This window comes from Meriones unguiculatus, chromosome 9 (assembly GCF_030254825.1).
Source record: "Meriones unguiculatus strain TT.TT164.6M chromosome 9, Bangor_MerUng_6.1, whole genome shotgun sequence".
Lineage (NCBI taxonomy): Eukaryota > Metazoa > Chordata > Mammalia > Rodentia > Muridae > Meriones > Meriones unguiculatus.
The window spans coordinates 61,088,485-61,111,960 of NC_083357.1; the positions used below are offsets into that span (position 1 = coordinate 61,088,485).

At 44.9% G+C, this 23,476-nt stretch overlaps 1 protein-coding gene and 1 long non-coding RNA gene across 2 annotated transcripts in view; one reads left to right on the forward strand and one right to left on the reverse strand.

The window, feature by feature from the left end:
- The window catches only part of Xkr6 (XK related 6), a 245,662-nt gene extending 226,661 nt beyond the window's left edge, over nucleotides 1-19,001 (forward strand). The window contains exon 3 of the mRNA XM_021645599.2: nucleotides 1-19,001. This exon is cut by the window's left edge and continues 17,438 nt beyond it. The gene's annotated coding sequence lies outside the window, so the exon portion shown is untranslated.
- LOC132656488 (uncharacterized) lies at nucleotides 18,503-23,446 on the reverse strand. Its single transcript, XR_009594234.1, has 3 exons — nucleotides 23,278-23,446; nucleotides 19,585-19,687; nucleotides 18,503-18,624 (listed from the first exon to the last, which is right to left on the reverse strand). It is a non-coding gene; the product is annotated as an uncharacterized LOC132656488 (long non-coding RNA).
- Between the last annotated feature and the right edge of the window lie 30 nt (nucleotides 23,447-23,476).

Consider the following 23,476-nt stretch of genomic DNA (forward strand, 5'->3'; position numbering starts at 1 on the left):
TTAGCACCTCCTCCACCCCCAGTCTCCCTCTTCTCTTAGCTATCTGGAGATGTTTGAGACCCATACTAAAAAGGTCTTCCTCTTTCTTTCTCTTAAAGGCAGTCCCCCTTTGGAGGTTGTTTTCTGTAGACCTGGAGGCCTTCCTATATAAGCACCCCTTCCAGAAATCTTCGCCAGAATCTAAGCCATCTGCAAGGTTCAGAAAATCCCAGCAGCATCAGTTCAAAACATACAAAATTCCTCTAAGCTTTCTGTAAGAAGCAGTTAAGGAGCTGGGGCTCTGTCTCCAGTTGCTGAGGTCCTGTCCTATGACCCCTTCCACCATGGACCTATCTATCTGTGTTCAGGCCCAGAGATGGCTGCTTAGATCCAATGATCAGGGGACAGCCAAGTTCTCAACTTCCCTATGGGTCCAGGAATCACCTTAGGGTGGTGTTAGCCAATTATAGCATGGCCCTTTAAGAAGAGCAAGGAACTCCCATCTATGGGGTGTTGATTTGACTAAGAGCAAGCAAAACAGGGGACTTTATGCTGCCCCTAACCCAGCTTGGTCCAACAAAATTCTTCAAGGCTAGCAAACCCACTCTATTTTACAGAAACAGGGTCTCATAATACCTTGTGCAGAGGTCTGTGGTCAGTCAGAGGTAGAGCTGAGGGTCTAGATAGTTGCTTCTGGTCTGCCTCAGGGGTTCACTTCTTTTCAGGCTCTCCCCATATAACTTCTTCTTGCCAAAGCTCACAATGATCAGGTGGCTTATGGAGACTGGGAGAGATCCATCCAATAAACACAGCAGGAGGGACCCAGCCAAGAATCTGAGAGGTTGATAGCCAGAGGTTGGGGGTGGTCATAGGGCTGGGAACCATGTCTCCTCCTGTTCCTACATTTCTCGGCAGCTTACTTGCCTCCTGTGAGCATCTGTTTTCTCATCTCTAGAATGCAGAGGTGAGGCTGCAGCCTTTGTGAGCCACACAACCAGAAAACACTGGGCAGCAAGATGGGCCAAGTGAAGGGATGGAGAGTCTCAAATAATGAACTGATATGTTCAGATCTGGGAAGGTCAACCATGCTTCAAACCTGAACCAGGGAAGGGAAGGCACAAAAACAGGAAGGGAAGATGGAGTCACAGCCTCTAGCACTGGAGGCAGGAAGAACTCAGGGAGTGGAGAGGCAGCGAGAGAACTGGGCATATGGAGCAGATGAGAGGGGTTTACACATGGAGAAGATGAGGCAGATGTCCTCAGTCCCTTCCTTTGTATGTTTGTAATAGCAGCTCTCCCAGCTTATTGCCTACTAGCACTCCGACTCAGTGCACTTGCAAGGACACATAGTCCTAACTGCAGTGATCACAGAAGTCCATCATGAAAGGTCTTCCATCCCATGTGCAGAGCTGGGTATCATTGGACAGGGCACAACAGTATCTCGGGCTGTGAAGAAGACAGTGTCTCTCAGTTTTGCTCATTTCCTCTGTCACAGGTCTCAAAAGACGGGACGTCACTCTCTCCTTTGTTTCCCACAAACAGAAATCAGATAGGCTCCCTTCAGAATTGTCCTAATGTTGCCTACAAAAGTCCCAGCTGCTTTCCTTGCTTTGAGTCTCCCAAGGGACAGAGATTCAGTATTTGGGACCCTTGGAAGTACCCTTGCTCTTGCTGGTCCAGGAACTCCTGAAGACAGCAATGGGAATCCCAGACTCACCTGGCCATAATCTCTGAGAATCAAGTGATCTGACAGAAAGTCCCATACCCACAGCCAGGCTGGAAATTTTATCTGACCTTATGGTGGCTTCTGCTTATGGATGAATTGATTTTAATTCCTCTCTTACCTATTCTGATGTTTGATGCTCAAAGTTGAAAGGTGAGTATTCCTTGGTATGGGCCCAGAAAGGCAGGAGGAGCCCTGTGTCCCACCTAAATACAGATATTCATAACATCTCCAAAGCTTTGAGAACCTTGAGATCTTCCCTTCTGCCTCAAACCAATCCTCTTGTTGCACTTTCTCAACACCCAGCTCAACCTGCACTAAATTGTCCATGGACCAAAGGCTGTACTTTGGAGAGACAAAAAGGGTCCTCTGGACTGCTTACAATCCCGAGACAATGAAGCACAAACATGAGGGCCAAACCAGTCAAACACTGGCCTCTCACCCTCACACTTCTTCGAAGTCCTCTCTGAACCTATCGGGTGGCCTTCAAACCCTCTTCCATTGCCATCCTCCCCTAAAAAAAAAAAAAGTGGGTATTCCACAAGGACCTCTCAGCTTTCTCCCTGGCCCAAGGCTGTCCCCAGCCTGCAGCTGTCTCATGTTTCTCAGTAGAGCAAATTTCATCCAAAGCAGGATCTAGTCACAATTAGATCCTGTAGAAACATGGATTAAACCATCTATTGAAGTCTGGCTCGATGTGAACCCTATAGACAGATTGGAGCTCCACTTCCCTGGGCACCTTTTGTTCCAAGTCTGTAGAGCTTTCTGATCACATACAGCATGGACAACAGTGTCTTTGCTCTCTGCATAGGTCTGAGCTGGCCTTCCCTGTGAGCTGTTTTTATGGTTCACCCAGGCCAGGGTCCTCCTCTACTGCTCCTTCCTCCTTCCCATGCTCCTGTCATTCAGGACATGAGGACTCAGAGGAATTGGTCTCTGTAGAAGTCACCACCACCCCAGACATGCATAATGTCAAGGTTGATATGGCCTTCTGGGTAGCCCATTAGCCTTCCCATTGGAAGGATTATTAATTGAAATGATAAGGGGAAAGGGATGTCTTGGGATGCCAGCTGGCATGAGCTACCACAGCAAAGATGCTCTAGGGAATTAAAACTCCATGACATGCCCACCACTGACTCCTAACTGGTGAACTCCTCAGACCCCCAGGCCCCACTTGGCAAGACGACACAGAATAATGCTGCAGGACAGGTTACTCCTGGTTAGATAAGTTAAAACTCCTTCCAGGGTGAGGGTAGACAGTGTAAAAGCAAAATAACAACAACAAAAAGCAAACCTTTTTCCCTTTAATTTTACCAGGGTTTGCAATTAAACACATCTGCTACCCTGATGTTAAAAAAAAAAAAATGTTATTTTTTTTTCATCTTGAAGCAGGTGTTTTTACTGGGACTTATTTTAGGGTCAGAGATCACTGGGCTTCTGCTGGCCTGGTGAAAAGGCAGACATTGGTGGCCACAGTATTAAGCCAAATTTAAAATCTTTAGTCGCCTCCATCTGTAAGTGTTCTGTATCTACCTCATTATGATTCTTTTGGTTTTCTGTGCTTTCGTGTTGTGTACAATGTCAGAGGTGAAATGTAGATAAAAATATATATATATAAAATATATATTTTTTGCTTTGCAATAAAGTTCAAAGCTATAACACAGAATATTCATGAAATGTCATAGCCTTTTCTTGTACTCTATCCTCTTGGTTGTGAACTGTCCTTGGGAGCCCTTTTGCCTATTCACTAGAGTCAATATTGTTATGTTGGCCATTTGATAAGTTATTCTACTTATTTTCATTGTACTTTTTTGACACACTGAATAAGACACTAGGATTCTTGAACAACTCTTGGTTTCAAAGGTGCTTTATTTCTGTGGATGCAAGTGACCAAATGGAAATGTCTCTACAGACTAAATCTTCTACAGAACAGGATTGATCTTGATGCCACTGTTCTTTGGGCTTAGAACTAATGGTTTGTGCATAGCGGGGGGTGGGGGTGGGGAAGGAAACATTGATTTGGCTTTGTTTTTTTTTTTTTGTTTGTTTGTTTGTTTTTGAAGACGTTTCTGTTTCTGTCCCACACAGTTTCCTTTTGTGATCTCAACTTTGTGGCCTGGAGGGCAGCATGCACAGACTTGCTGGCTGTGCTGTCTGACAAGGCTGCCCTCCTTGTTGGCTCTTATCTCTAGGTTGATATCATGTGGTACTCTCTGGAGGTGAACTACTGTACCCAGCCTCCACCTCTTCTCTAAACCTTCTGGAACTTTCTTCCGTACCAATGTGTTATGTGGAATGGTGCTTTGGAACCGTTCACAGTACACAAGCTGGTAGTACCTAAAAACTCACATTTCCCAGGAGAGTCCAGGTGGATAACAGGACAGGTTCATGGGATCCTGCAGAGAAGGTGGACTGCCTTCAATTTATCTGTTTATCTATGTGTTTGGACAAAATTACCTTCATCTCACTAAGCCCATCTATGTTCCAAGCCCTGTATAATTTGTACGCTTCAATGATCCTTTTTTTTTTTTCCTGTATCTTGGGCTTAAAAAAAATGTATGCTTTTTTTCTCAAAATAATTCAATGTGAATTAAAATGGGATAAAGAAAGGTTTCAAAATTAGGTAAAAAAAAATCCTTATAAATGACACTTCTGTAGACTTGTCCTATTATCTTCCAGCTCTGAGGAGCTAGTCGGTGGAAAAAGTAGTTTAATGGGTGTAAATGGTGGCTTCCTTATAAATACATATGATGCTATAAGGAAATGAAAACACCTATGATTCAATTTCATATTAGGTTGTGTTTCTATCTCTTTTTTCTTCTAATGATCATTAAGAATTGCTTGCTATGTATCAATGGTTGACATTTTTCAACTTGTATTTGATGGAAGTTTGTTTTATTCTAATCTGGGCTGGCATTGAAAACAACCATGGTTTGTCCCTGGCTGTTTCTCTTTTTACAGTATAATGGTCTGTCCATGAGTTGAAATGCAGATAAAGTGTACACTGAAGGTGGAACACACTGGTCTTGATTTGGAGGGAAATCATAATGATAAATATATTTATATTTATATATGTGTGTGTGTGTGTGTAATTAGAGAAGTGGAACATCACACACACACACACACACGCACACACATACATACGCATGAGTACAATAGCCATGCGCTTCTAAAGTTGGTTTTCAGTTCTGAGGAATTTGCCACCTCACTGAGCTTTCTATAAGATTTCATTGGAAAATAATTAAATGATTGAAAAATGTATGCTTACAAAAATTCTCCCCTTCCTTTCTCCCTCCCTTCTCTTCTTCCTCCTTCTTTCCTTCCTTCCTTTAGCACTAGAAAGCACAATTCCTATTATTACTCATCCTTTTGGTTCCACAGCTACATTATGGTCCAAGGAGGAAAGTGGAATTTGTTCTTTGTTCTGCCACCTACCTTTCATTTCACCCAAAACCAAGAGAAAGCAGAGATGCCTGCCCATGGCTATATCTGCATATGCCTCTGTTTCCCAAGTTTTTCCATGGGTAGGCCTCCATTCCTAGAGAATTTTCCAAACTTTGAATACCAGGCTCCCTTTTGTTTCCATGCAGGTTTGGGCCATGCCCACCCAGATGCTTCTACACATTGCACCAGGGCACAGACAGCAGGAAGTCAGGGCCACCAGAGGGGCTCTCCTGCATCGGATAGAGACAGCACATGTCTTCGTAGCAAAGAGCACAAGGTTCAGAATGCAGTTTTTAGAGGAAGGTCCAATGGGCTTGCATGACTCTAATGATCAACCAAGGAGAGGACATGGGTGGGGTTTCTGAACAGATGAGCCAGCTTTGCCCATGCAGTGACCTCTCTGCCTCCTCATGGGCATGCTTCTTGGAGAGAGAGATGAAGGCAAGTCATGGGAGGAAGAATGGCCAGCTTCAGCTCACTGGGAAAGGCCTCTGTAGTCAAGACAGCTCACTTCTGCAGGATGGGCCAGTCCTCCTCTGGTCTGTGCACTGTTAGTTATGTTTGTGAGGGGTTGTTTCTGGTGATATTTTCTCACTATTTCTAATTTGGATGCTCATTGCTCCTTCGGAAGGGAGGAGACACTGTCCCAAAAAAGAAAGCATTCCAAAAAGAGAGGCTCTTCATCCTAGCTGTTAGTTGTTCTTGATAGCCCCCTCCATAACTCACTCCCAGTGCCCCCATACATTGCTGACTTCTGTGTGCCCTATTTCTGCATAAGAAAAATGTCTAGGCCTGAGGGACTTGTAGGTCACTGAACCATGAGCAGCAGGTACATCTCAATGGTAATGACAAATGATGCCAGTATTTCTTTACCCCAAATTCAAGGTTCTGTACAGTCACAGTAGAAATTACGTAGGCCACTGTGTCTGCCATGCTCTGACCTTCCTGCGAAGGCAGGTTGTCAGACAATGAATCTATTTTATACCTAAAAGGACTTTCCTGCAAAAATAATATTCCCATTGAAAATTCAGCCAGTTGACTATCAAGAGCATTTTTTTTTTTTTATACCATGCTCAGAGCTAGAACCATACGGGACCAAAATTTGAAACATATTTCAAGGCCTTTAATAGGAGTAAGAATGGCACATAAAACCCTACAACACCGTAGGAAACAGGGCACAAGAACAGTGTGGGCTACAGTGGGCACCCGCAGAATGCTTGGAAAATGCTAGCATCTGGGTCAGATTCTGAAGGGCCTATAGGATGCATGGAGATAATCCACTAGGGTTAGATACGACCTCAGTCATGTATCATTTGTTTACTTAGGATATTGTTTCCTTTCTGGTGAGAAAGAAAGATCATCTCTAGCATACACAAGGTGTGCTCTCTTCCTGGAAATGGTATTGCCAATTCCAAGGGTATCCTTGAGGATAGACCTCAGCCTGAGCATAGCCGATGAGGTGCAGAGGGTGGCACTTCTAGCATGTGAACGAGAACAACAGTCATAGAATTTCCTCTGTTTCCCTTAGTCTTGTTTCTAATTGCCATCCTATCTTTAATCTTCCTACGATAACAACTGTCAGCAATCCACAATCCAGGGTTTTTTGTTTTGTTTTGTTTTGTTTTGTTTTTTGTTGTTGTTTTTTTTTTTTCAGCAGATAAGAATCCAACCCTGTCAGCCTAGCATCTATCTAGAAAGGAAAGACTGCAACTTCATACAAGCGTTTTGAGCCTGGAGATTTAGGATATTAAAGTTGAGCATCCCCTTCACTTTGTACCTGCTAAGTGACATTAGATCCTTGCTTCCTCCCACAAACATCATACCTCATACACATGTCCTCTGTCCAGTGTGTGGCCCAAAGTGTCCCTCACTCAGTTCTCACTTGTGTTGATTGGGATTTTGCTTCCCCTTGGTTTGCTAGGTTTGCCTCTATTTTTTTTTCTTAGTGAACACAACTCTTTTCTTCAGATTAACCTTAGTACCTAATGGTATAAGCCACAGCTTTATTTCACAGGGGAAATTGAGACTTGGGTGGTGAAATAGCCATCCCTGCTTCCCTCACTTAGTAAGAGAGAAAACCATGCCATGGGTTAGATGTCTTGAGAAAAACCCCTCATCTTTCCCACCTCACCTCTGATCACATACCTTCTTGTTGATTGATGGAATCATCCAACTTTCTGTTTCCTTCTGTTGTCTAAATGAACTGTGAAAGTTAACCCCTACAGAGATATATTTTATCTGGATCTTCAGATAAATATGCCTGCAACAGCCTCAATGGTTTCACTGATGGAATAGTGAGATGGCCAAGAGAAGAGGTCCTAAAACATTTGTTTGGGCCTGACAGATAGCAACAAATTTATTTCCCCCACTTCCAAAGATTTTTCTTCTGATAGTGCTTAACACAGATTCTATGAGAAACTACTTCATTGATCAGCTTCTGTTCAGACCTCCCCCTGGAGGCCAGTTTCAAAGGATCACTCCAAACAGCAGAGAAGGAAGGAATCAGAGCATTGAGTGACACCATTGCTTTGGGGGATTCAAACTGCTCAACAGAAACTGAGCAGCCTCTGCTGGGTGAAAGGCCAGGTTCTTGCTTTGCTTCAGGCACAGCTGCCTGTCACAATGCTTCCTGTCAGAACGTAGAGCAATTTCTTTTGAGGCTAAAGGAAGATTTCTTTTCCTGAGGATAAGGAATCTCCACCAGATTCCTAAGTCCCTAAACAGTTAACTCATCCTATTTCCAACTCAGTCTCACCACTCTCTAACACCTGGCAGACATCCCAAGCACTTGACTAGACCCACCCCAAGTCATTCACAGCCTGTGGGGGGCAGGGGGAAACCCAGTTCAAAAAGACTGATGGAGCAGTGCTCTCTGGGGTTCAGAGGACAGGAAGACATCGATATTGCTGAACTCAGAAACAGAGGTGGTGACGTTGCATTTCATGAGCTCTATGGTTCCCCTGTGTGATGAGCATTCCCCCCGGGTTGTAGTATCTCCTGGATTTAGGAATTGTGGACGTTGATGAGGAAACGAACATGATGTGCCTCATCCTCTTCTCCCCCTCCAATCACTGAAAGTCCCCTCTACTGAGCACTAATGTTTATCTCTATAGACCGTTTGTAGAGGACTTGCAAGGGCTCTTTATGAGCCCTTCAACAAAGCAAGGCTCACCTAGAAAAAAATGGGCTCAGCCAGGAAAAGACACAAAGGGAGTGGAGAGTGAGATAGCATGCTCCTCTTTCTCTGAACTAGATTCTCTGAGATAGAAGGTGGTTGCTTGCACCCATATCATGCTAAGATTGATCTTGAGAGGGAAGGCTGAGCCTCTCTGTTGCCTCACCTCCAGGAGAAAGGAGACTGTCATTATACCTTGTTAGCTATCATTCTTGACCATCATGTCTTCATGTCCACAGACCATAGGCTTCTATCCAGAGCAGGTGTCCTGTGAACCTATATTCTATAAACAGGGTTATGGGTTACTGAGAATAATGGAGACGAACATTTTCGTAGGACTAGCTAGAGAATGCAGCCTTGAACTACGCAGCCAACTTTCAAAAGCTCCCTGTGAAATCAGAAGCCACAGGCCAGTCCCCCAGCACTCTTTTGGGCCCACACTGATTGTCACTGATTGCTCCTAAAAGCTGTCTTTGCTTTGCCACTGTTCCACTCTATTGTTATGGCAAATTCTGAGATCTCTGCTGGAATATTTTATCGAAAGTGTTCTGAAGTCAGTGTGTGCCATCATCGTTACATTTGTCATTTACCAGATGCCTGTTTCCGAAATAATATGTATTCATCTCCTACTGAGTCCATCATGTCAGCTGCAGGTGGTATTTTAAACGTCCTCACTGTTTAACAGTGATGAGACATAGCATTGTCTTTCTTGAAACCTTCAAGAAACAATTATTGTTTCCACCTAAACTTCCTGGTTTGACTTGGCAAACAGGAGCATACAAGCCAGTGGACTTTTTTTTTTCCTGAGTGGGTTGAGAATAACTTCTATAAAGAGAAATCTGGAATTAAGAAATTAGGCTGGGTCATCCAAGGCATAGCTCCTGCCAAAGCAGAATCCAGCCTCACCACCATCCAGCCATGGCAGATGGGGCTCTAGGTTCAACATCAGCCTAGTGCACTAGCCACCACACAATTTCCTCTTCAGCAAATTCAGACAACACTCTTTAATGCCCCTTGCTGGCCCAGAATCCTGTTGTATGCATACCCACTCACCTAACAAAGCAACAGAGCTCAGTTTCCCTTTCCTAACTCACCTTAATGTTTATAATTGTAAGAATCCAAGGATACAGTAATAGTGCACGCAGAGAGACCCTGTCTCAAAACTAAACAAAACAAAGATAAATCTCATAACTCAATCTTATTTTTCTTGATTTAAAAGAAAAAAAATGAGGCCAACTGCTCATTGCTCTGATAAACATGACCAAAACATTTATTTTGCTTACCTCCCCTCCCAAATGAGAAACAAACAAACAAACAAAACCCACCTTTGCCCTTCCCAATCCTCATTTTGTTGATGATGTCAAACATTTTAAGTGTGAAAGGAGGAAACCTGAGCATTCTAAGCTGGGAGCTAGCCATTTTAGATGTTCAGAAATTAATGAGCAAAGCAAATAATGCCAAGCACAAAAGAACCCCACAAATCCTATTGTCTTTTAAAAGCCACTTGGAGCAGATGAAAATGTCCCTAAACAAGTGCTTTGGATAAAGCCTTAAAGCTTCATTGAATGGGAGAGGAGATGTGCTTAAGAGAAACAGATGAGGCTGGTCATAGCATTTCCTGGATGCCTGCTGTGTGCTTTGCCTCCAGTACCTATGCATTAAGTTGTTTTACACCCAGCATGAGGAGGCTAGCGGTCAGAGAAGCTGACCTGCCTGAGGTTGCACAACTGCAATGAAGTAAGAAACCACCCTAGCCCCCAGGGTCAGTTTGGTGATATGGAAACCATGCCAAGAGTTAGTAATGCAGAAGCTACCTTGCCATGATGCCAGCATCAACAGTGTCGGTTCTTGGAGCATTGTTCATGGGAATATCTTTCAGACAAGGGCAGCTCCATAATGGTACCAAATAATCCAAGGTATTGAGAATGACCCATACGGACTTATATTGGGGTATGATTTTTACCTTTTAGATTGCTTTCTCTCTCATCCCAGCCCCTAATTTCCTTCTGTTCCTTTCTTCATGGGGACGAATCTGTGGTCATAAATTCTTAAAGGATGCATCATTTGGAGAGAGGAGGCCTTGCTATCTGTGCCCAACCCTGGGGATTTATCTGAAGATTATAGATAGCATCTGTAGAGGCTATTAAGGCAAACGAGCTTTTTAAAGTCCTCCATTGGCAGGAAGAGCCATGGTCAGAAAAGCCTGTCGACATCAGCTGTCTAGAAGGGGCCGGCCACTTTAGAGATGCCTAGAGGAATGTGTGAAGACCACCCTGGGCTGCCCTGTGAGTCAGACTGGGCTGCGATCACAGAACATTTCCAAGGTGGTTACTTTAGTAGAGAGGACTCTGTCCTGGTGACTAACTCTGGAGAAGCTTAGTCAGATGGGGTCTCTTCTGGCCAAAGGGGGGAACAGAAGCCCCTTTTTGCCAAAATCAAGGAGTGTACTACCTATCAGAGGCAGCCCATGCTTCCCCCAATGGCCAAATTTTAACCAAATCATGGAGTACTTCCTGGACTCACACCACCATTTCCCATTCAGTGTCAAAGGTAGGGAGACTTCCTGATGGTGCCGAGGAGTTGGAGTTCCTTTCGCTCCTTGGCTGTAGATGTGAGTAGATGACTGCTCACTTATACAGGTCAGCAGGAGGAAGCCGACGGATCATGCTACCAGCCACAGCTCAGAGACGGGACAGTACTTTCCACATCCTGCACAGGCCTAGCTAATCCTGCTCCCAAAGCAATTCTTGTACGAAAATGGCCTCCTTTAGATTCAGCCCCAAGGTTCACCGTCAAATAAGGCAGAGTGTGGCTTTCTGGGATTAGGACTCCAGAGGGCTACATGAAGAAGGCCAAAGACCAACGGGCAGGGTTCATGGCTTCTGCAAGCTTCTAGCCTGCTGCTGTCTGTGCCCAGTGCCAAATGTCTGCCCCTCCTCTTGGTAACAGAGAGGGTGACCCAGTGCCTCATGAACCGCCTAACACACCCCGTATTCCTGGTACTGCAAATCTCATGAGGCAAGTCTTCCATGGGCCTCATTTCTCCTCATGGTCCACCTGTGGATCTGTTTTTTGTTTGTTTGTTTCCGATTTTGTTTTGTTTTTAGTCAGCTTCCTCTTTTCCAGCCTCTTGCCTCACGGTGAGGCTCAGGAGGTGGGCCACCCATTCTTAGATGTTCTTCTAGATTCTTGGTTTCCTTTTTTCCTTCCAATACGTGAAACTCTGAAAGGCACTGTCACCTTGGCAATGGCCACCCATTGCAATGGCCACCTCCCTGCTTGCTTCTGTTGTTTTCTTTCCGCCCAGTAGGTGGCGCCACCTTCCCTCCCAACAACCTCAAACAGTGACTGAAGCACAATGCGCTGAGGCCAGGAGGTTCAGGCATTGCTTTCCGAGTGTAATGGAGAAAGCTCAGTGACGCGGGGACTCCCTTAGATTCCTCCACTCTTCAGCCCCAGTTTTCTAGTTATTTTCCTGATGAAATTGTTACCGGTTTTGAAGGAGTAGACACCTTGTGCTGACGAATTGTGCGAAACACCGCCCTCTTTCGTTCCTAGCGTCGGAAGGCTGGACTGCCTAAGCGCCCTGTGCGTTAAGACCGCCATCTGTTTTTCCGAGTTGATTTCGACTGGTGCATTCTCACTTATCAGGGACCTCTGATTCTAGAACAAAATCAGCTACTTATTCTAGTTACTGTAAGCAGACACATAACTTTTACTGTAATTTGAAAACCCTTGCACTGTAATGGTATTTAAACAACAACAACAACAAAAAAGCAAATCCTATTGAAACTGGTTTTGTATTTTTGATTACATCTGGATTTTCACATTTTTGTATGTAACCATAACCACAGCAGAGCTTCCATAGCTTGTGTTCAAGGCCTTGTTTTCTTTCCAGGTTGAAGTCTTAAGATTGTGTTGTCGCCAACAGTTTAAGGGGGCAGGATTGGGGCCTGACTGGTGGCACTTGTCACGGAGGCGTCCCTGCTCTGGCGCCAGGGAGACCTTGCCTAGAAGAGCAAGCCGTGTCGCATACCATTGTGTGAGTTCCCACAACAGCTCACATCTCCAACAAATCCAAGGCCAACGGTTTGGGCCCAACCTTTGCCAGGGACTGTCTCGACTGAGCAGCCCCCACCCCTACACCACCCAGAGGCCTGGGCAAGGGAGGACATTTTTTACGATACGAAACTTTTGGAATTGATTTCTGATTATGATTTCTTTCCCTTCCCGCTGGAAACGTGCTGGGCAAAAGACAGCATGGTGTTATCGCCCCTCTGCTTCTCCAAACCGACACACCTGTTGTGCTCCCTCGTTTCTTAGAGAAGAACATTCTAGGCACAGATCTAAGTACGAACTCTTTGCCTCCTGGATCTCCGCTTAGCAGCTCTCCCTGTGTGTTCCTAACTGTTGATGCGTTTTCCTTCTTAGCATTGCTTCTCATATTTCACTTTATTTTTTTACTGAAACAGCAACAAATCCACAAAGGAACAAATTATCTCTTTTCCTCTCTCTCTCTCTCTCTCCTCTCTCCTCTCTCTGATGTGTAATGTTGTGTTGTCCAGATTCTGTATAAAGATATGTATATGATGTATCTGATATCTGGCAGCCTCTGGCTGTTACTTTAACCAATATAATTAACAAAAATGCATAATGTTGGTGTTTGATTTTTTTTTTTTTACAAAAAAAAAAAAAACCAACCTAGTTAAGCTGTTGTGTATTTTTGCATGGTTAAAATGTACTTAGTGCATTGAGCATTGTCGTGGAGGTGCACCGTGAACAGGCCAGTTTCCTTTTTATTCCCAATGGTGACTGGTTGTTAACCAGACTTAGTCCCAATGATGTCTGTCTGCTTTCCTTTAGCATAATTCTATTTATAACTTGTGTTTAGTACTCAAGGTTCAACATAGCATATCTATCTATCTCTATTGTATTTACTGTTCCTTAGAACCAGGTTGTGGAAGTCCACCCATCAGGTACAGGTGTCTCCATTGCTGATTTCCATTGAATTTTGCTCCAATGAACAGCTGAACAGTCCAGCTCTAGAGCACCAGGCCCTGGAGACAAGGGCGGGCATCTTTGCTTCCACTGATCTCTCCCTCTGAGCAGTACTGTGTTTTTCCCTTTGTCTTGGAACATTAGTTTTTCAGTCCTAGTTATATAAAGGAAAAGAAAGGACAAGAAGGTAAGTGGGAGTCTAAGAATTATTTATATTTTATACACAAGAGTACATATAATATATTGTAGATAGAAAGAGAGACAGACAGTAAATGTTGAGCTAGGCAGACAATGGGAGATGTTGAAGGAGTCAGAAAAAGAGATGAGGAGCTTTACTGCCTGGAGTGACACCAGATCCACATGAAAGACTACGTAAAATTGGTGGCCTTATTGTGCCTCAGCTTTCTCAAATGTGAGATCAGGAAGGGTGGTGACAGAAAGGGAGACAGTTACCTTCTCCTGGGTCTTCAGTGCACTTAAAGCAAAAATGTCCTGTGAGACTGAACTGCTGTTTGGAGACAGAGCTTGCAACCTCTCCCCTCCTCCCTAGGACACTAGACTTGCTCAGGGGAAGACATGTGTTAAAGAGACTATTATGTGTCAGGATTTCCACAGGAAGTCTCTTCAGCAAGATGGTTCCTACACAGATCGGATGACGTGGAATAGCCTGAAGTATCACTGGTCAAGGGAGTTGAGTCCTTGCCCTAGAATATTTTCTCTTTGCCAAGTCTGCATCTGTGGGCTTGTTTGCTCCCTGGGGGTAAGCAGTTTGCCATTCCATCTTTCCCTACCCTAGACTCTGATGGACAACCCCTCCCCTTGCTGGGACCCAACACGTACAGTTGGTATTAACAGCTTTGTGGTGTCTGTTTCCTCGAACACTAACTTGTCTTGGGGCATAATGCTTCACCCCTCTGCAAACAGGCTGCTTCCCCTTTCTGAAGCTGAGGTCAGAGTTAGGTTTCCAAGGTCCTGGTACAGAAAACCATCTGTCCAATGGCCAGCTGAATCAGAACAAGTTCTTGACTGTCTATCTTTCTCTTCAGAGTTAAGGACTAAACATACAATTCACAGACATCTTCCTCATGGGTACTCAGGTCCTTGGTTTTGTACCCATTGGTCCTCAGTGGTGTGAGTGTTTGTCACATTCCTGTCAGCTGCTGGTGGGCATTTTCCAAAATGTATTGGGTACTCTTTCTCTTTTCCTTCAAAGTCAAGGCTGGCTACAGAGAAACAGGGTGGCACTGTTCTTCTCCTGCAGGCTTTCTGTGGCCAGGGTTCAGGGAAAGCAGAGCCAGTAAGCTGATGTTGGTCTCCAGTCTCTTGGAGGATGTGAGGACATGGACTTACTATTTCCCCGAAGCAAGCATACTCTCTAGGTACAGGGCTGTAGAAATCAGCCCTTGCCCTCCTCTGTTTCAGCTGACAGCACCTGGAACCTCAGACCTGAATGCCAGAAAAGCCCCTGAGAGCCCTGAGGACCTGGGTTCTCCTTTCACAGATGAGGCAAGTCACGTCCAGAAAGAAGAAATAGTGAGCAAGGGAACTTAGCAGAACTCATGGAGCCACTTTGTCCCTTTCTGACGTATAACCACCAGCTCACAGAGCTCCTTTAAGTTTATGAAATCTGTGTGGAATAGCCCCAACCACCATGCTCCACATTCCTAAATCTCTTCATGATCATGGGTGACAGGAACACACAGGTCATAGTCCACTTTCCCAGCCTGCATGAGGCAAGCTAGGTTAGTGTTAGGCAAGGAAGGTCAGCGTGTGGGATAAGGACTGAGCCCATTTCCTATGTGCCTGTGCTTTTGAGAGGCACTGAATAGCAATGAGAACAATGGTAGATTCTCCACTTCTGTTCTGCCCTTCCAGCTCTCCTACTGGATGGGTTTTGGGTTTTCCTTGATGATCACAGCAGTTTAACTGTCCAAATATCTTCCCATCCCTGAGACCTGGCCCCTTTCCTCAATGTCTTCCTTCAAGGTTATCTCCATTCCAGAGGCCTCAGTCATTCCAGGAAGAACATTCTATAGCTTTTTAAACAATCTTTCTCAGAAAGCCATGATTTTTTGGTTCAAGCATGTCTTCATGTTTACTTTAAAATTTCCCTGTTTCTTCATTGCAACTCTCTCCATCAGCTTTTATCTCCCTGGAGCCACCGGAAGCCATTAAGTATTTTCATCATGCAAAATGGCAGTTTCAAGGACTTCCATGGGTGTCATTTTACCTCCTTGCTTTCCTCTTTCAAGGACCTTCGCAGCCCCATTCTTATGTGGCCATTTTTTATTTTTATTTTTTATTTATTTTTTGCTCTGGGGGCCCTTGAGATTTGTCCCTAAAGCTTACAAAGATCTCATCTAGAATGTGCTTTTGTGTGAATTTTTGGAGCATAGTTCACAGCCTACTGCTGAGGCACCTTGATTTTTACTGTATCATGGATAAGGGCCATGAGGCCTGCCTCTTTGGCCCCAGCCTCCAGGTCTTAAAAAAGTCTTTTTGTTTTGTTTTGTTTTTGTTTGCTTTTTATACTGCATAGAGAAATGTTTTTGATTCCAGTTAGACTGGGGGCTGTTTCTTGAAAGAGATCAAATTCCTGAGTTGGAGATTTTTAAAGGGTTTTATACCTTCAAAGAACTGCCGCCTTAGCCCTTTAAAGCCTGCTCCCAAGAGGCCACTTCCTATCCCCGAGTCTCCCTCCCACCCCCAGTGAGCTGAATAGATGCCTGTGCCTTAGCCAGAGGCCCAGAAATGACCCCAGACATCTTTGGTACTTGTTCTCTGAGAAGTGCCCCAAACCCCTGCGAAGTGTGAGTCAAACGCTAAGGTTAAAGGTTCTTCCTTGAATTCTATGGCCTCTTATGGCTCTGTGGGAGAAAGGTGAATCTAGATGGCCAGTAAGCCACATATCCAACTTGTTCCATCGAGAAAAGGAGCTGCCACCACTCCAAATTAGGACCATAAGCCCTGAAATTAACATGATCGATATTAATATGACAATGACCATTATTTCTCTTAAAAAACAAAACAAAACTAGGAAACAATCAAATTTGTAAACATTCTTTCACAATCTCCCTATCCTAAAAATGACTCTTCCCTATGTCCCATCAGGGTTATTGTAAGTTTTTGTCATCTTTGTGTATGTACACTCTCTGCATTCATAGAAAGCCTTCCATTCTGTCCGTTACAATTTGCTTTCTGAACTGTTAGAGCAGATCTTTTGTTCCTGTATTCTTAAACTCTTCCAAGAATAGGCAGGGCTGGTGAGCAAGCATACTGTGCACAGTAACACTCCAGCCCAGAGTTGCTGCCCCACCCCCACCCCCAAAATGGCTCCTCAGAAGGATGCCTGCAAGGCTAGCAAAGCAACAAGGGTTCTGCCATGAATACTATGTTCCTATGGCTCACTGGCAGATGTTCTGAAGAGTGTTGCCTGCTTCTCAGTGTGGTAAGAGCAGAGCTGGAGAACAGGTACCAGTTAAAGACCATGATGGTGACTGCCCTGTCCCGGTGGCTGTAGAACAATGGCTGGCTTCTAGTTCTTCCTCGATAGCCCCTTCCCAAGTGGCTTTGAAAGGAAAGAGGATTTGTTTTGTACTGTGTATCACTTAGAAGATAGGTTTAATCATGAGCTAAAGAAGGATCAGACAAGGAAGTCATCCACCTGGCCTCTTTAGCATGGTCACTTAACTTGCCGCCAATCTTGTTTTGTCCATATCCCCCACAGCATGCTTGCCACATGTTATTGTCACTGGCTTATTACTAAAATTCTTGCAGTCCTGTTGCCCACTTTTCTTAGGGTCCAAATAAGACAACATTTACCACAGAGGGACCAGACATGGATCTAGTCCCAAACAGCTGGTCATTACAGTATTTTTCTCCTGCAAGTGTCTCATCTCCACCAAGGTCCCTTAGGGGGCTCCCAAATAATTTGAGTCTAGCATCTCCAAGCTGCTATACCTGCAGGCTCCAGGCATCCGATAAAGAGCCTTTTTCTGGCCTGCTGTCTCATGCTGGAGGGTGGGAGAGTTCTATCTGCTTTATCCAGGTCATACTTGGTTAGTATGCAGGGGTAGGTAGTTGTACATTTTGTCAGAAACTGTCCCAGATCCCCTTTCCTACTACAGAGCCTTATCAGTCAGACCACCCAGCTTCTTACCAGAGGTTAGCCCAGAAAGACAGATAGCTCTTTGAGGTCACCCCTCCCATAGCATTGTAGGTTCATCTCCTTTGTCTGGAGCATAGAGAAAGAAAATAGTTCTGCTCTCCTTTATCTTCTGCATGTCCCCTTCTGAGTAGATTCAAGTCACAAGAGCTTTTGTCCGCTCCCCAGAGGCCATGTGGGACCCCATAGTTGCACAGCCCTTATAGCTAGCCTTGCATCTGCTCAGGGGAGGGTGCCCACTGAGTGGAGGTCTTATGGTGCAGGAGAGCATCTAGCCTGGTTTTCCAGGATGCATGGTGTTCAAGACCACTGAGATAGACCAGCAAGGTGAGAGCTGGGGTCTTGACCTAACTTTGGCATAAACCTTGGTGCTTCCACCTGCCACTCACCAGAAAGTGACCACAGGAAGCAATCTGGACAGTTGCCCCAAGTCTTGGATGAGCCTTCTTTCCACGGAGCCTCCCAAAGGGCAAGCCCTCTGCTTTTGTGTACTGTAAATCTGTGCTCCAGGAGCTGAGGCTTGCTGAGCTTGGGGAAAGTAGCTGAAGAGAAAGGGCCCCCTTCTCACCTTTTGTTTACCTTTGATCTGGCTGAATTTAGCTGCCCTTAACTTCTAGTTTGCTAAAATCCTTATTGCCTTAATGACCACCCACCAAACAGTCAGAACCAGGCGAGAAGTCCCTCCCATGGCATCCCTTGGAAGCCTGCCTGTCTCCCCCACGCTGCTGTGCCTGAAAGGAGATCACACTCCCTCTCCAAAATCCAGGGCCCACATCTCACTGACAGAGCAGAGTTCCAGGCTAAGGACAAACCCAGGACTGCTCAGGCTGAGAGATCCCCATTGCCCACGGCGGCCACCGCCAACCCTATTCCATCTTTCGGTCTCCACTGCTTCAGAACTGGACTCCTCCCTGTCCCCCACCTCCACCTCTCACCCAGAGACCCTTCATCCCATCATGCTCAGTGCTGTTCCTGAAGACCATCTAGACTTTTCTGTTCTCTGGAACATTCTACTCACCTTCAGCTGCAGCGTATCCCTTCAGCCTCTCCACCAAGCTCTTTAAGTGTAAGGCAGCGGCTGTCTTCCCTTGGACAATAATGAATGTATCTACTGTAAGTGCAGACCATGTAGAGAAGTGGCTGGGTTCAGAAAAAAAAAAAGAGGGTTTTTGTAAAGCCTGTTTATTTTTTTAAGTCAGTTTTGAGCATTTCTATTTTATCACCCTTCATGTGGTTTTGGGGAACCCAAATTGTATCAAGGTCTCATGCCAAAACAAGCCAACAATTGTTTTCTTTACTTTTTTCCTCCATGCACCATGATTTCAAAGATTGTTTTGGTGTCATTTTAAATGTTTTATTGTGACATGTACTGACGATAAAAGTCATCTTGACAAAAAAAAAAAAAAGATTTATACATGAATCAGAAAGTATTTATTTCAATTTTGTACCTTTCCATTTTAATACATTATAATGTATTGACTCAACTGAGATAATATAAACAGTTCATTTTAATAACATGTGTGTGTGCCTTTTCCTTTATGTATAGTTGGGGTGGGATAAACACTCCTGGGGTGGAGAAAAATGAGTGCTCACTGGCCTCAGTGTGAGCAGAGGGAGACCTCCCCTGCACCAAAGGCTTCTGGGCTCGGCTTGGAAGCAGCCAACTCGTACGTCTGGGAGAAGAAACATGGTGAAGCAAGGAAAAGAAGAATGGAGGTAAGTGGTGGCCTGGTGGACAATGTTGATCCCTATTCTACATTGTATTCCCCTTCCCACTGGCAAGGCAAGCCAAGACCACAGTGGCCCTCTCACTCCGGCCCCATTTGTGTGTGTGTGTATGTGTGTGTTTGTGTGTGTGTGTGGGGGTGTACGCATGCCCATATCTACTGACTCTGGGAGAACAACCTTGGCTGTTCCTCAGATGACAACCTCAGGTGTTGTGCCTCTGGTGCTTTCTGCCTTTTTGTTTGAGGAAGAGTCTATCACTGATACAGAACCTCACCAACTGTGCTAAGCTAGTGGCTAGAAAACTAGCGATCTGGCTGTCTCCACCTTCCATCTTGTCATGGATGGATTACAAGCATGAGCAACTACACCCACCTTTTTATGTGGTTCTGGAGATCTGAACTCAGATCCTCGAACTTCCAAGGCAAATACCTTTGCCCACGGAGCCATCTCCCAATCCTGAATCTCGCATTTTATTCTGACGTTGGGGAAAACACAAAATGTAATAGGTGATTTGCAAAAAGGGGAACTGAAGATGGGTAGAATAAGCAAAGAGGCAGGACGGTGGTAAGAGGAGAGACGTGCCCATGGGGTTGCAACAGTTTTAAAAGCATACGCAGCAAACAGGTGGCAACGGGAATTATGGACATAACCCTCTTTTCTCCCTTGCTTGTATGGACATAGTTCATTTTAAAACTGTGCAGTTTGCGGAGAAAGTGGGAAGCATATGCTTTCAGAGAAATCCACATCAATGTCTTCCTTGGTGCAAGGGACTCCATGGAGAAGAGTGAGCGTGAACAAGTGACGGAAAGAGGTACAGAAAGAGGCTTTGATCCGATTCAGGAGTCCAGGACTCTGAGAAAGGTACATTAAGTCTCAACAATTGGTCCATGTCCCTTGATGTCCTGTTTTCCCAGGCCCCCACAACTTTCTACATGTATAACCTTTAAAAAAAAAAAAAAACCTTTATTTTTATTAAATTAAGGGGGCAGTACGTGAACTTGAGTGCAAATGCTTACAGAAGTCAGGAGAGGGTGCTGGAGTCTCTGAAGCTGGAGTTACAGGCAATTGTGAGCAACCTTACATGAGCGCAGGGAATTGGACATGGGGCCTGTGCAGGAGCAACAATTGTTCTTAACTACTGAGCCAGTTCTGGACCTGCCCTTATATTCTCCGGTGCTCCCCTTCCCTCATATCCTGTCTTTCTTTTCCAGGAGCAGCACTGAAAGAGAAAGCCTTTGCTTTTGAATCTCCTGCCCATCTTCAACCTTTTCTTCCCAAAACATGTGACCCTGGTACAGGGGGCTGATGACTAGATTGTTCCAAGGTTCCAAGTCAGTATTATAGAAATGAAATGAATCAGTTGCCAATAATATAAGTATCAGTCCTATAGGGGGGGAATTTGAAGACACATGCACCAGGAAAAACACAGGAATTCCCTCTGATACACTCATCCCTAGATACCTTTTTTAAAATTCTTGTGAAGTGATGGGAATTTTGGTCTTATAAGTTTCCAGCTGTTTAAAGAAGGACTGGGTTCTGAAAGAGATGTAGGAGGCTTGTGCTGGTGTTCTTCAACTAAAATTCTTCCTACAAGTACAAGTGTATTCGCCCGCCTAAATACTTGCATCAAAGGAATTATGGGAGACCCTTCCCTGGGCTACTGCTCTTTCAACATATGGGTCTGGGATTTAAGATTATTACTCTGTGCCAATGTGCAATTTTGCCTATTTGGGCCAACTGAGCTGCTGTAACAAAATACTTAAAGCAGTTTATAAATAAAGGAAAATTATCCTCCAAAGCTCTGGAGGCTGAGTCTAAAGTCAAATGGCTGGCAATTCTGGTTTCTGTGAGGGCTGATTCCTGGTTACCAGATGCTGTTGTGGTGTGCTACATTCTCAGAGCATGTGAGAGAAGAGGAAAGCTGGTTCTCTTTCCAAAAGGCGTTAATCCCATCAGGAGGCTCCTCCTTCATGATCCTAAACCCACCAAAGGCCCCACCTCCTCATGCCACTTCCTTGGAGTGGGGAGTTGGGGGGGGCAGCACATAAATTAATCTCATTATAGTGGTCCTGCTTTTCTCTCTGGTGTATAAGAGAAATTTGAACTTTTTTGATGTTGCCAGTTGAGGTTGTAGGAGGGACTATTGCCAGCAACTTCTGCAGTTGCCAGGGTAAACTGCCCGTCCCTCACCCCTAGGAGGTCACAGAGCTTTCCCAGCTTCTGGCCATCTTGCACAGTGAAGAGGCAAGTATGAGCATACTTTTCTGATGACAAGACAAGTAGCAATTGAGCCATTCCTATTTCTGCTCTCCCCCTCCATTCATTTTTCTTTTCCTGTTTTGAAGTGTGACATCTTTACTTTTTACCTCTGATGTCTGAAAAATCACCTTGATTTAGGAATTCCACTCAGCAAGGTCTTTCTCCCTGGGAACAGTACTCTAAGGCTAGTTAGAGGAAAGGATATAGCAACCCCTTGTTCAGGTCTAGTTCAAGCTACACATGGATGAGCTCTGATGCCCATCAACCAACATTAATAATGGAAGAGGAATGACTATGTAAGGCACAAATGAATAATGGCAACATGCTCTTTTCCTGGAGAATCGATCAGGATTTAGCTGAGAGCAGGAATTTTGCTCTTATAGCTACAGAATATTTTTATAATGCACGCTAAACTTCACACAGATAATCCCAGGAACTTTTACAGTTGCCCATCATTTCTACAGTGAAAATTTATCAGCTTACTTTTTTTTTTAATCAGCAATACTATATTTTATGCTCTAGGCAAAAATCATGACAGAAGCAAGTTCCCTGTGATGTCCTGATCAACTTGCTTAAGACTCCAGACCTGCATTAATTGCATACTTTCTTCTCTGTTCTCTCCAAACTTGCTCCTCAAATTTTTCAAAAACCGGAGTAAATGGCCAATAGAAGTTTACAGTGCTCCCTAAAGATCTTTTCAAACAGAACATAAAGGCTTCCAAAGGTAGCTGATGCTGTGATCCAAGAACTCTCACTGGAAATGCTCTTCATTGGCAAGTCCTCCTCGTCCTGTAAAAGGTCCTAAAGAGAGGAGTGAGAGGCCATTCATCAAAGCCGGTATCCTCTCTGTGTGAGGAAATGCTCCCGTGTGCCCTCCTGCTTTAAATCCCACCATTTACCTGGTTTTGGGCTTGGTGATACATATCAGGAACCCTGGCCTAGGGAAAAGGAGAGCTGGAAAGAATGTGGGTCACAGCCCAGGTGTTCTAAGGGGGTGATTTGGTCATACCCAGCCTCATAGTCACCACGATATTTACTGCCTCTTCTTGTTTATAATTCATATTCAAGCACAAGATCCTTCTTGGCTCGGTACTATCACTCTCATCAAAGAAGTGACAGTCGTCGCGCCTGATTCTCAGGTCTGTTGACTTCCAAGTCCTGAGCTCTTCCCCAGCACAGCCATCAGATAACACCACTTTGTTTCATCAGCACAATGGATCTTAAAGGTGCTGCACTGACTGCAATGGGGTCTACATGGAACCTTGCTGGGTCTGATGAAAAGTGGATGTGACCTTCCTGAAAAGACAAAACAAGGAAGAAGAGCCCCTGAGAAGGACAGAGCACTGGCCCGTGCTGAAGGCATGCCCACAACAAAGAAGATGTGAGAAAAGCTAAGGTCTGGACTGGAAGCTGAAGCCTTGACAAAAAAAAAAAAAAAAAGGGTGGGGTGGGGTGGGAGGACGAGGGGGAAATCATAGGAAAAGCTTGGAGAATAGCTGAGGTCACACATCTGGAGGCGAAAGGGCAGCAAAAAGAGGGGGGTCAGAATGTGACAGGATGCATTCAGCAAACGCCAGGTATGGCAAACTGAGCAATAGAATTGGGAAAGGGGGGATTTAAGTCTGTCACCGCAAAGACCATGGAAGAGTTAACATTTCTCCGCCACTGAGCACAAAAACAGTGTTCCGTTTGACTTTATCAGCTAGATGTCTCTGCCTTCTCTCCCTCCCTCCGTCCTCTCTTAGCATCCACACTGGGCAGAGGTACAGCGTGAGGAACGTGGGCCCCGTTCCATAATGCCAATACCTTACTCTTCAGCCGTCTCTCCAGCTCTTTAAGGGTCCGCATGGTTCACAGAACCACGAACAGCTCTAAGGTTGCTTGCACACCCCCTTCCAGAGTTAAACTGTAAAGTGCTTGAGTCCCACAAGCTCTGCCCTAGCCTACCGTAAATCTGTCAGTCCAGCAAGGCAGCCCCGCCCCTCATCTTTACGCGGTCCGTAGC